At 32.5% G+C, this 13,378-nt stretch overlaps 1 pseudogene; it reads left to right on the top strand.

Annotated features, from left to right (window-relative positions):
- The first annotated feature begins 6,543 nt into the window (after positions 1-6,543).
- Positions 6,544-7,497, top strand: LOC119511394 (annotated as a pseudogene).
- Positions 7,498-13,378: the final 5,881 nt, after the last annotated feature.

Raw genomic sequence — 13,378 nt, 5'->3', positions numbered from 1 at the left:
CTCCTTCAGCTAGCCATCAAAGCATTTCATAAGGAGTTCATCAAACACCTGCATTGGAGTTGCCAGTTCACTGCCTGAGGAGTTCATTGAACACATTCATTGGAGTTGCCAGTTTGCTGCCGGCTATATAGAATTTGGACTCATGCATACCCACAGTTGCTTGAGACACTTTTACAAAATCTTATATTTGTACATATCTCTTGTTGATTCTGTTTCCCTAGAAAACTCTAATACATGTATCTTGATACATTTTTTAAAGGAACCATTGTAAGATAACTTTTAGTTTATTATTTTTATTTTTCTTCTCAGAAGCTTGCCCTAAATAGAAATAAATGGAATTTTAAAGGCTGCATTTCATAAAATATAAATCTCTGTATTTAATTTAATGCATTTCTGAGAAGTGGATTGAATTTGATTCCAATATTTTTCCATACTGAGTAATGTTCTTATGAAGATTCTTGTTTATATATTTTAATGATATATATATCCGTATAACTGAATTCAGAAGTGTGTTAGCTGACAAAGAAAATATATTTATTTCAAACTGTTTCCTGGACATTTTAGAATAATTATGTTCCTCTATTCATGGCATATCATCATCAGTGGACCTAGCAAAGTGCATCTCTTTTTAAATTTATTTCTTATTCCCTTTAACATTGTTCATTTAACCATCCCTTCTGATGGTCTGATCTGATGCAGTTAATGTGAATCTGCTTATTTTTTTCTTGCAAAATGTTTGTATTCCATATGCATGCATTTATACTCTACATAAATGGTATTGTATATATAGCTCAATTTCAATCTTTAAATTTAAGATCAATAGGGAACAATATTATGACACTCCAGAGAGGAAGTTTTGCCACAAAGAGTACTTAAGATCCATGGAAGAGAATTTTCTATATATAATCCCATTAGCCATTACACACACACACACACACACACACACACACACACGTGTATATATATATATATATAAGCTTCAGTGTTTAAAAAAATATGTCTATCTGGAAATCCAAAGATATATTCTAATCTAACAAAGGAGTTTTGCTTTTAAATGCTGTTTACTTTTTCCCAGTAGTTTACGTTCTACCTTTTCCTCACCACAAATACAAGAATAAAACAATAATTTTATTCCATAAGGGTTATTCTTTGGAGGATCCATCCTCCTTTTAACCTCTACTTCACACCATCCTTTAAACTATGAAGATACTAATTATACTCCTTGAGGCAAAAGGAGAGAAAATTCCAACAACAGAAAGTGACATTATGAAAATATTATTTACAGTATAATCACTACATAAATAAATAGATATAGTTTGCCTTAATTTGACTGCTAGACACTTGGCTCCTAGCTCCTCAATGTTCTATTTTTTACAGAAATAAATCCCTGAAGACAAATGAGCTGCTTTGGGAGAAACACTTAACCACTGTGTCCCTTAGATGCCATGGAGTCTGACTCAGTTCAGTAATCTAGACCTGGACTGTCACAAAGAGGTCCCAAAGGGTGCCTGGTTGAATTCCTAGAGGAGCTTCTGTTAAAGAATGAATCACTGGTGGCATCTTCTCCAAGGAGGTAAAAGGCAGTTGTGGACCTGAAGTTACTGTGCTTCAGAGATAGGGTCACAAAGGTTTAGAAAGTTCCATCAATTCTCAATGCCTTGGTCAAGAAGAGACACCCACTAAGAAGCAGAAGCAGATCCTCTATGAAAGGTAGGTAGAAAATATTTACCTTTTTTTTATATAATGGACATTTTAAAAATCTAAAACTTGCAGCTAAAAGTAAGCCACTTACTTATGTTTTTGGAAGGCACTGGGTATTAAGAAAAGCAACTAATAAAATCTTTCAACTAAGTGTTTTTGAAGATTTATAATTATTTAGGGATTATAGGTGTCAAATATAATCCAGTTATGTCTCCAAATTAGAACTGACATTGTATGTCTTGTACACTTAAATCAATTGTATCATTAATAAAAAATGGATTTTTGTACACTGAGACAGTATATATAATTGTACTTTTACAATGTTGACTAAAATAAAATTGCATATTTCATAGGATAACCTGTGAAGTTAAATTTGATAAGCAACCAATCAAACTAAAAATGATGCCAGTTTTTGAGAATATAAATATAGATCATAAACTCCCAAGAAAAGTACTCATTAAATCTGATAGTATACACTCATATACATAAAGAAACATCAAGTATAATCAATGTAATATTGTAACATGTTTAGATAGACCATCTATTTCCAAGCAAAATTAATCCCCACATATTTTCATTGGGAAGATATCAAAAAGAAGGCTCTTCATTTGAGGAGAGACACTGCATGAGCAGGAGCAGGACATCAACAAGCTGCATAACCCAAGATTTCTTGTGTGATGGGTTAGAACTTCTGTAATATTCTAAAGGGGAAAATAAAACACAGGAGGTAAATATTCATTTCCTGGGTTGCTCTTAGAAGAACTGACCTAAAATAAAATGTTCAGAAATTATTTTACATCCTAGTTATTCTCCCTTGTCATTTTACAGTAAAACAAAATTCTAATAAATGGAAAACATTTAGAAAATGTAAGTATTTTAGGATATCAAAATTACTCCATAGCCATAAAGAACTGGTAATAATTTAAAGGCAAATCACCAATATTTCTACTCTCCAAAATATTCATTATTCTTCATAAGAGGGAAATTACCTAGAGAAGGATTAGGATTGCTACCTTCAAATACTACAAATTTAAGTTTGGTAGCACCATTTGACACTAATTTCTAGTTTCTGATCACATGGGGCCATTGTTACAAATTGGTGGGCAAATTTCTTTCATATAAGATGCCATCTCTCACATAAAATGGAGCAGTCCCAGGAGAATTATATGAGAAAGGACATGAAGGACCAGAGATGAAAATGTATGTTCAACATGTGCCTGGTAGGTTAGAATGAAAAAAATATATGACATGGACCTGAATAAGGAATGTATTGAGAGACTGTAACAGAATTCTATTATTTTAAAGAATAGCTCAGAGTATATATTTTACCTACCCAAAAGCTTTAATTACTACTATTTGTTTACAAGCCAATCTGACAGAATTGGGACTTGGAGACTGGAAAGGATATTGGAATAACCACTGGCATTGTTAATGAAGGCATGGCATAGGGAAGTATATAAAGGAGACACATTGGAAGAGAAAAAGTAAAGCCTTGAAAACAGAATTTATAGAAATTGGAAAATAATCCAATGCAGTGCATTGAAAGAAGTAGTAGATAGTAAATATTACAGTTGTGACTTAAAATGGTGTTTTTCAAAGTTTTGTTATTGGATTTCCAAATGAAGGTAGCAAGCCAGCAGCATAATGGATTTTAGGAGAAAGACTGGGACTGGTACAATTTGGAAACATTCATACTGGCTGATTGTTGAAAAGCTTGCCAAAGGAGAGAAAGGAGAACATAAAGGCTGAAGACAGAATATTAGAAATTGAAAATACAGAAAAGGCAAAATAAGAAAGATACATGAGAGGGGATACAGAACTAATACCCAAGGTTTAGGGAGAAAAGGGCATGCTAGAATTTCAAAAACACAGAGTTGATCCTTAGTGAACAGAGCTGCAGATATGTTAAGTAGTATATCATGAATGTTTTGTTACAAATTTCAAAAAATACAACACTCAATATAGTTAAATTTATCATCTAGGTTGATGTTTCTCAGGTATCCACATTCTAACCACATCATTGTGCTCCAGACCTAAATATTAGCTTGTCTAAATGATTACTTAAATGTCTCATAAGCACCTAAAGCTTAGCATGTTCAAAATCTCATTTTGATCAATCCCACCTGTGTTAGTTTCCTGATGAATAAAACAAATACCATACAATAGGTTGGCTTAAAAATGGTAATTTATTAGCACTCAGTTTTGAGGCTAAGAGAAATTCAAAATTGAGGCATCAGTAAGCCATGATTTCTTCTCAAAGACTGGTGTTCTGGGGCTGGCTTCTGGTGATCCTCGGTCCCTGGATTTTCTGTCACATGGCAATAAACATGGCAATGACTTCTTTCTTCTCCAGTTCCAATGATTTCTGTCTTCCTCTCCTCCATGTGACTTTCACTCTGTGTCTGAATTTTATTCTGCTTACAAAGGACTCTAGTAATCTGGATTAAAGACCAACCTGATTTAACTGGGCCACACTGTAACTGTAGTAACATCTTCAAGAGATCTTATTTACAATGGGTCTACAACTACCAGAATGGGGACTCAGACCAAGAACATGTTCAAACTTGGATACACAATTCAATCTGCCACACTATTTCAACCTTTTCTTCTCATATTCAATAAATTGTTATGACCATTCACTCATTTGCAAAAGGCAAACAGGAGTGGGTCATTCATCCTCTGTCTATCATTCTGTCACATATGTCTCATATAATTCATTATATTAACTTTGTTTAGTAGGTCATCTAATTTATGTTGCCAAATGTTTGTCAAATATGCTTCTCTCTATCTTTAGCTCCTTCACTTTGACACAAGCAAACATAATCTTTCACCAGGAATCCTGCCACAACTTCTACATTCATTTCTTTATTTTCACTCATGCTGTACCTCTACTCCTTTTCATTCCACAATTCATCACCTTCAAAAGAGCTAGAGAAATACTTTCAAAACTTAAATTCACATAATTTAAAATGTCTCAATGTTTTACAATTCACTTAGAATAATATACAAAAATGTATTTTGGCCTACATTATCTGTCTCTAATAATTTTCAAGTTGCCACACAACCCAGTCTCACAGACATCCATTATGTCTCCCCTTAACAACAAATCAAAGCTGTTTTCTACCTTAGAGCATTTTCAAGAAATGCTCCCCTGCCTGGAATCCCAGAATATTCTTCCACAGATTTATTATATAGCTGGCTCATTCTCATCTTTCAGGTTGTGTTTCAACTGTTATCAGAAAAGCTAGCCCTTAATATTTTATGTAAAATCATTTTTTTCAAGTTGTAGCAGTGTTTATTTTGTTTAATTCACTTATTGAACTTGTCACAATATGCAATTATCTTGTTTATATATATATATATATATATATATATATATATATATATATTACCAGATTTTTGTTTGTCACCCATCTGTGGAATGGAAGATCTATGAGGTGAAGGAAAATTGATTTAACTGAAGCTTGTGCATTGCCTGGCATAGAGTGGGAAATCAAAAAATGTTTGGTAAATAAATAAAGAATATTATTCAAAGAAGTCAAGAGAAAGAATGATGTTTGTTGTCAGAAATAAATTCATATTAGATACTCAACAGATTTAGGAGTTATTTTGGTCTAACTTCTCTGATTCTTTTTATGTTGTCATTTCATTGTTTCTCCTATTGTGGAATCATTTTCTATTTTTCTTTCTATTCTGTTCTTTCTAGAAGAAGAGAAAATGGAAAATACTCTGGACTTTTGCACTTCTAGACATTTGTGGTGATATAGTCCTGACTCTTTGGAACTTAGCTCCAAATTTATAAATAAGAGACAATGGCAGTACTTCTTTGGAACCACTGGATCTATCACCTGTGCTGGGAAGGGACTCCAATTGATTTAGTTAGATTCAGGTTACCAACATTAAAATAAACAACTACAGGAAAGTATTTGGGCATATTACAATCGCATACTGATTTTTTATCGTATATATATATATATAATGAAACTATCATTGAAACACTGTAAAGTAAGGATGTTTACTAGGTTAAAATATCAAAATCTTACTTTTAAACATTTGAAATACTAAAAATTAAGGCCAGATATGTTTTATAAATTTAAAAAATAACAATATGAAATTCTATAATAAGTGTTTAAAAATAAAACACAATGGAAATAATATAAAGAATCCAATAAGAGAAAATATCATGACAAGAAGGAAAAGAAAGTTGTATAGAGTAAATCATGGTGTGAAAAAGTTACCAAAATGATAACATTTCAGAGATGTCAGCTTTAAAAAGCTGAAAAATAAGTAACCAGAACAATAGATATGAGGATATATCTCCATGTATTCTTGACTGTATAAATAAAATGGAAAATAAGAAAAAAGTGAACATATGTATGATAGAACTGATAAGTTAAATTGTAGCAAGGTAGAATAAAGTAAATGAAACATGGTTGCAGTTATAATATCTATTATTGAGATACAGCAAGAAATTATAAGGAGCCACATTTGATTCCTGAAGTCTTTTCTGCTCAGTGCAAGAGACATAATACTGAATGTTGCTTTAATGTCTGCAAAGTAATAGCATAGTCATACTTTTATAAGATTGTAAGGAAATAAACATTCCCCAAATGATGCATTATGCTGGATCATATCCAAAATTTGCTTTTCTCTCTCCCAAATGATGACAATGTTTATCAAATTAGAGGTTTGAGTTTAATAAATGAGTTAGTTTATTGCATAATAAAGATAATTCACCCAAGCAGTTTTCCCTGTCATCTAAATGCAGTCCTAGAAAATAATTCCATGAAGTTAGTAACCACTTCTTTTCTTGTCCAAACAGATGATTTTGCAAACTCTTACATGGCTCCTGCAAACTTCCCCTGGGTGACTGAGTTTATCCTCATTGGTGTCTCAGAGTGTCCAGAGCTCCAGGTTCCCCTCTTCCTGGTCTTCCTGGTGATCTATGGGCTGAAAGTGACAGGGAACCTGGGCATCATCACCGTCATCAGTGTTGACTCTCAACTTCAAACCCCCATGTATTTTTTCCTCTGACATTTGGCTGTCATCAATGTTGGTAATTCTACCATAATTGCCCCTAAGATGCTGATTAATTTCTTGGTAAAGAAGAAAACCACCTCCTACTATGAATGTGCCACCCAACTGGGTGGTTACCTGTTTTTCATCGTAGCTGAGATTTTCATGCTAGCTGTGATGGCCTATGACCACTATGTGGCCATTTGTAATCCCCTGCTCTACATGGTGGTGGTATCTTGACAGATCTGCCTTCTGCTAGTATCTCTCATGTACATCTATAGCTTTTCTACAGCTATTGTGGTTTCATCTTGTGTATTCTCTGTGTCTTATTGTTCTTCCAATATAATGAATCATTTTTACTGTGATAATGTTCCTCTTTTAGCCTTATCCTGCTCTGATACTTACTTCCCAGAAACAGTGGCCTTTATTTCTGCAGCTACAAATTTGTTTTTCTCCATTACTATAGTTTTAGTATCCTATCTCAACATTGTCTTGTCCATTCTAAGGATAGATTCATCAGATGGAAGGAAAAAAGCCTTTTCTACCTGTGCTTCACATATGATGGCAGTCACAGTTTTCTATGGGACACTGCTATTCATGTATGTGCAACCACAAACTGACCATTCATTAGATACTGATAAAATGGCTTCAGTGTTTTATACTCTGGTGATACCCATTCTGAATCCACTAATCTATATCCTGCAGAATAAGGATGTGAAGGTTGCCTAAAAGAGACTCTTGAAAAATCCATGTTCTTCCTTTAAATCAATGTCATTTTAGAACTCTACAAGTAAATGAAGAGATGGTTGAAGTAGGTTGCCATTATGTCACCAAATGTCAAAGTTAAGGAGCCAACTTACAGAGTTGCAAGTGAGCCTGGGAATTAAAGGGAGCTATGCTTTTAAAAAAATCAAATGAAAAATAAGCTGAAATTCTTGGAGTAGTGAGGTTAATAAACAAACAGGGTAGTCACTTTCTTTGCCCAGGAGTAAGCAGGTAGCCAGTTTTGGAATAAATATTTCTAGGAGTCAAGGGAGACATAAGTTAAAAAAAATCAAATACATTTGAATAGAGCAACAAAATGTGGATGAGCAAAGTAAACCAATCTTATTCTTTGGCTTCCTTCTTACCTTGTGTCTATGTATGGTTAGGTATAGTAAATTACTACATTTCAAATAACTGCAATAGCAAATTGCTAAAATCCTTTTCTTCAGGTAAGTTAGACAAATTGGACCAATACATATATTTAAAACAAAACTCCCTAAACTTCTCAATACTTTTGAGTGGAAAAATTTAACCTACAAAATTTATATTCTGATTTCTAAGAAACATAAGATAGAAACTATTTCATTCCAATTAATAGAATTTGTGCATTTGTATGAAAGACACAGGGTACCATCATTTTACATGCTTTCATGTTGGATATTGCATGATTAATAAATCTAGAAATTGAAATGATGTTCATTTCTCCCTGTTAGTATCAGTCTTAATTTGTATGCATAATAAATATGTTGGATTATTGTGTTCTTAGACATTTAGTGGACTGTATTCAGGAATGTTCTTCAGGTGATGAAAAGAAATTTTTTCTGTATTTATTAACTTATTTTTAACTTTTAAAAAATATTATTAACTTTTTTTCTGTATTTGGATATTTATTGATCAGTGAATGTACATCAAAATCTATTTTACAATTTTGATTAGAAACAGGTGACCAAGCTATATCTCAGATATAAAATTAGAATCACTAGATAAATGTTAATGAATCATATATTTAATAAGCTCCAAAGGTAATTATGATATTGAATTTAAGTAATAAATCTTGACAAATATCAATGACTGGACATGAAGAAAGAAAAGACCAATCAAATTAGCATTCTATGGAAATATTCACATTAATTATAAGTGGGTTCCAGTGCTCATAGCTTCTTCAAGTATAGACACCAAAACTTTACTCATAATATTTATAACAGAAAAGAAATGTAATTATTCAACACAAAATTTGACTCAGAGACATGGAAAATTGTGATTATCTTTGAGTCTGCCTTAATATGGACATGTTTAGTGCAATTTTTATGTCAATCTGTTCTTCCCCTTAGAAAATGAAAAAGTAGGAGAAAGGTATCTTGGTGTTAGTTGAGATTTTGAGTTAATATATATCATCTTATTTCAGCTTCACTTTCATCATTTCTAATTTGTTTTATTAAATTTTCATCCTAATATACATTTGGTATGCATAAAATTTTAATTCCACAGAATATTATAAAATATGTAACCAATAAGTTTTTCATACTTTTTTAGTATATGGAGTCTACTTTGGCTCCTGGTGAATTATTTCCTAGTTAGGTCTTCTATTGAAACATGGATAAGTGTGACCACATGTTAAAGAAGATTTGTCCCATCAAACAAATTAATTTGTCAGCAATTAAGACGGTCCTCAATGGTAATCATTGGATTTAAAAAGCAGTGCTTAGAAGACTATTAATTTGTGTGTCACCAAATAAGACAAATGAAATATGTTAGATTCAGCCAGACCTATTATACACTGATGACAGCTTTTTAGTTGAATTTTCAAGTCAAGTAAGTTAAATAAAATAATTATTTTTCAATGTAAACATTGTTGGTTCAACTAAATGTGGCAATAAATTAAGGTAGTAATTTGTATGTGTACACGTTAAACAAGTTGGGCATTTCCAATGAAGGAGAATGATGGTTATCATTTATTGAAATTAATTTACTGACAAATATTTGAGACTTTAGACCAGCCATATGCCTGATACTGTGAAAAATATCCCAGAAAACACTTGACTTCATTTGAACCCTGAAGTAGAGATAAAATGTTAAAATACTCAGAGTTTAATAACAAAGTTGTATCAAGTCTATATGCTTTTAAATTTTCTGTTGTACAAACTAACAGTGACAAGATTGCAAATATATAGGGAAGGAGATCTCTGAGTTTCTTAATCTTCAAAAGTTTATATCAAAAAACAAGAGCAGATGTGCTGGTTTAGATGTATTATGTCCTTCCAAAATGCCATGTTCTTTCATGTAATCTTGTGGGGGCAGATGTATTAGTGTTAATTAGGTTGGAACCTATTGGTTCAGTGTTTCCATGGAGATGTGACTCAATCACCTGTGGGCAAGAACTTTCATTGGATTATTTCCATGGAGGTGTTGCCCCACCCATTTAAGGTGGGTCTTCATTGGATCACTGGAATACTTTAAAAAGAACCACACAGTCCCAGATACTGAGCAGCTGCAGCTGAGAGATATTTTGAAGACAGCCATTGAAAGCAGACTTTTGCTGACACTTTGAAGAATGCCATTTTGAAATGCAACCTGGGAGCAAGCAGACACCAGCCACATGCCTTTCCAGCTAACAGAGATTTTCTGGACATGAATGTCCTTTCTCCAGTGAAGATACCTGATTGTTGATACCTTACCTTGGTCACTTTATGGCCTTAAGACTGTAACTGTGTAACCAAATAAGCCCCCTTTAAAAAAGCCAATCCATTTCTGATATTTTGCATTCCAGCAGCATTAGCAAACTGGAACAGCAAATATTCCCCAATCCTGTCTGGTTTATACCTTCTCTCTGCTTTGAATCAGGGGAATTGGGTTTTTTCTACTTCCTACATTTGTTACTCACTTTTAAGATGATATTACATTAAAAAATGTGGAAAAGAAAATTCCTAGAGGAATTAAGATGAAAGACTACCAAATCACTATATCTTTAAATGTATAGACACCCTTTGTCCATGTAAATGCAAAAGGGGAGTCTTGTAAAAAACATAGAGGGAGGAAATGAGAGGTTAGTAGAAGGAAGAAGTCTTTCTTCATTCTTGCAATTAAAAAAGATACTGGTTCATGCCAAAGAGTATGATATGAGGGGTTATGGTCCAAGGTGGCATCACCGATGAAAATGGAGTCCCATTCCAAATGGGGTGAGAGAAAATCACAAGAGGATGAGCTGTGGAATAGAGATGGGAAGCGAGAAAAAGATAGGTACAGTACATGCTATGCCATATTTTCCATGCCTTCATAGCCTAAATATCACTTAAGTGTCACACATAATCAGAAAGACTTCTGGAAAGAGCAATATGTTACAGTGACAAGCAATACAACACAAGAATTCAGCATAGTATATCTGGTGTGTGACTTGGGCACATTAACCAGGGAGGAAAGGAAAGAATCAAGAAACAACATGTCAAACTGAAACATCTCCTGAAAGCTGGTAGCTTCTAATGTCCAGTAGATTCTGCTATATTCATCAGAATCTGCCCATTACTATAGAGGCCTATCATAATTCCCTTAAGGAAAGGAGAAGAAAAAGATTATGATAAGTGGAAGTGTAACTTTGAAACAATTCTTAGACTAAGGTCAAATATCATCACAATTCCTAAAACAGGAAAATATGAGAAGCTAAGAAGCAACTATTTTTACCATCTATTATGACCACATTTTTGAGACAAAAAATCCATTTCTGATTTGTAAATTGATTTATGTCAAAAGGCTTAATTAAAATCACTAGTAAAAATTGAAAATATTAAAATTTCTGGAAGTCATAATTTTCACAAAGTATTCTATATTTCTAACAATGTGCGAAGTAGTATAGCATAGGCATTATATGGTTCAAAGATCACAACAATCTATTTGCTCTTTTAACCATATATAAAGTAACACTTTAATTTTAAAGCATTTTTGCAGGTAAGGTAATTGAATCTTTGGGAAGTTTAAATAAATTGCCACAGTCTTACAACAGATAAATGACAGAGATGGAATGCAAACCTCAAGTTTGACTCAAAAGCCTACACTCTTAACCACTTTGTAAAATAGCATAAATTTAAAGTCTTTTTTGGCTCATATTTTCATTACACAAAGTTCAGCTAAATTTCAATATTTGTAGAATGTGTATGGTAAAAAGTAGGCTACAGATTTTATGCCAGCTGGATAAATTGTGACTTAGTTGTAGCATCAAAAAAATTCCCAATATTGTTTCTTTATGATAGTTTTAACAGTTTTATTAAGGTTTATTTTATATACCATATAATTTCACCTAGTGTAGGTAAGTGGATTATAAATAAATTTATTTGAGTAAATTTGCAGAGTTGCACAGTCATCATGATCTAGTTCTAAATTTGTGAGTTTACAAAATCAATGGTTTGAAATAATTTATAGCCATGTAAATATAAATATGATCCAGTTATAAAATATTTCTTTCCCCACACAAATTTCCTCATGCCAAATTCTCACTCCCACATATGGTTCCAGGTGAATACTGATTTTCATTCTGTCTCATGGGTTTGCTCTTTGGAATTTTCAGATAAACAAAAACATAAAATATGTATTCTTTTGTGTCTGGTGTCTTTCACTCAGCATAATGATATTTTGGGTGTGCATTTCTTCCATATTGTAGTATACATTAGAAGTCCATTCCTCTTTATTGCTGAAAAGTATTTGTTTGTATGGATATTCTATATTTGCTTATCTATTTATTAGTTGATGGACGTTTGGAAATCAATTCTCTTGCTGCTTTCAAGATTTTCTTTATCTCACCAGTTTAATTATGATGTGCCTATGTATGAATCTCTTTGTGTTAATAATACTTGGCTTCTGTTGAAGTTCTTGAATATAGAGATTAAAGTTTTTCACCAAGTTTGGGGAGTTTTCAAGCATTATTCCATCCAGTATTATTTCTGCCCCCTTTTCCACTCTCATTTTCTTCCCAAACTCCCGTTAGGTTTACATCAGTATTCTTGATAGTATCCCACAGGTCTCAAGCCTCTGTTCATTTTTCTTCAATTTCCCTTCTGTCTTTAGCTTAGATAATTTATATCATCTATTTTCAAGTCTATTAGTTCTTTCTTCCACAAGCACAAATCTGCTGTTGAACCCATCTAGGGACCTCTTAATATTTTCAGTTGTTGTATTTCTCACTGCCAGCATTTCAATTTTTCAATATTTTTTCTTTATTTTTATTTGTGGAATCATTGTAATTATACTTTCTTTTGATTTTTTAAACATAATTCCCTTTAAATACTTTGAAAATTTTTGAAAGGACTGCTTTGAAATCTTTGTCTACTAACTCTGACATCTTGGTCTGTAAGACACAATTTCTGTTAAATTATTTATTTCCCCTTACATATGGGCTGCTATATTCTCCTTCTTCAAATGTTTCATAAATTATTAAACTGGACATTCTGTGTGATATAATGTGCATTCTGATTCCCTTATCTTCAGATGAATCAATCATAATGCCAACCAAATATCAGTACTACTAACATTTTGGTATGCACAACTTCAGCTTTTCTGTTTTTTCTTTGATCTATGGATCATAGAATATATTTCAAATATATTTAGGTAGCTGCCAGGTTAGCTAATTTTAAAAATAGTTAAAATATTTTATTTTTATAACTTTATTATAAGTTCAGAGTATTAATATTGTATCTAATGGCAGAGATATTTTACATAAATTTATCATTATATTAGCCTCCAGAAAGATGTAATGAGACTTGTCATTACAACAGAAAATATATTAAAATATTTTATATAATAATATATCAAAATATTAAATTGAATGGGAAGTCAGTTATGTGCTGTTAAATGTTTCACAACCAGCTCTCCAAAAACTTAGCTATAAAGCTCTGATCTGTAGCATTTGCAA

This window comes from Choloepus didactylus, chromosome 16, assembly GCF_015220235.1.
Source record: "Choloepus didactylus isolate mChoDid1 chromosome 16, mChoDid1.pri, whole genome shotgun sequence".
Lineage (NCBI taxonomy): Eukaryota > Metazoa > Chordata > Mammalia > Pilosa > Megalonychidae > Choloepus > Choloepus didactylus.
The sequence above is the reverse complement of the archived record's forward strand: the minus strand, read 5'-3'. Positions and strand labels throughout refer to the sequence as shown.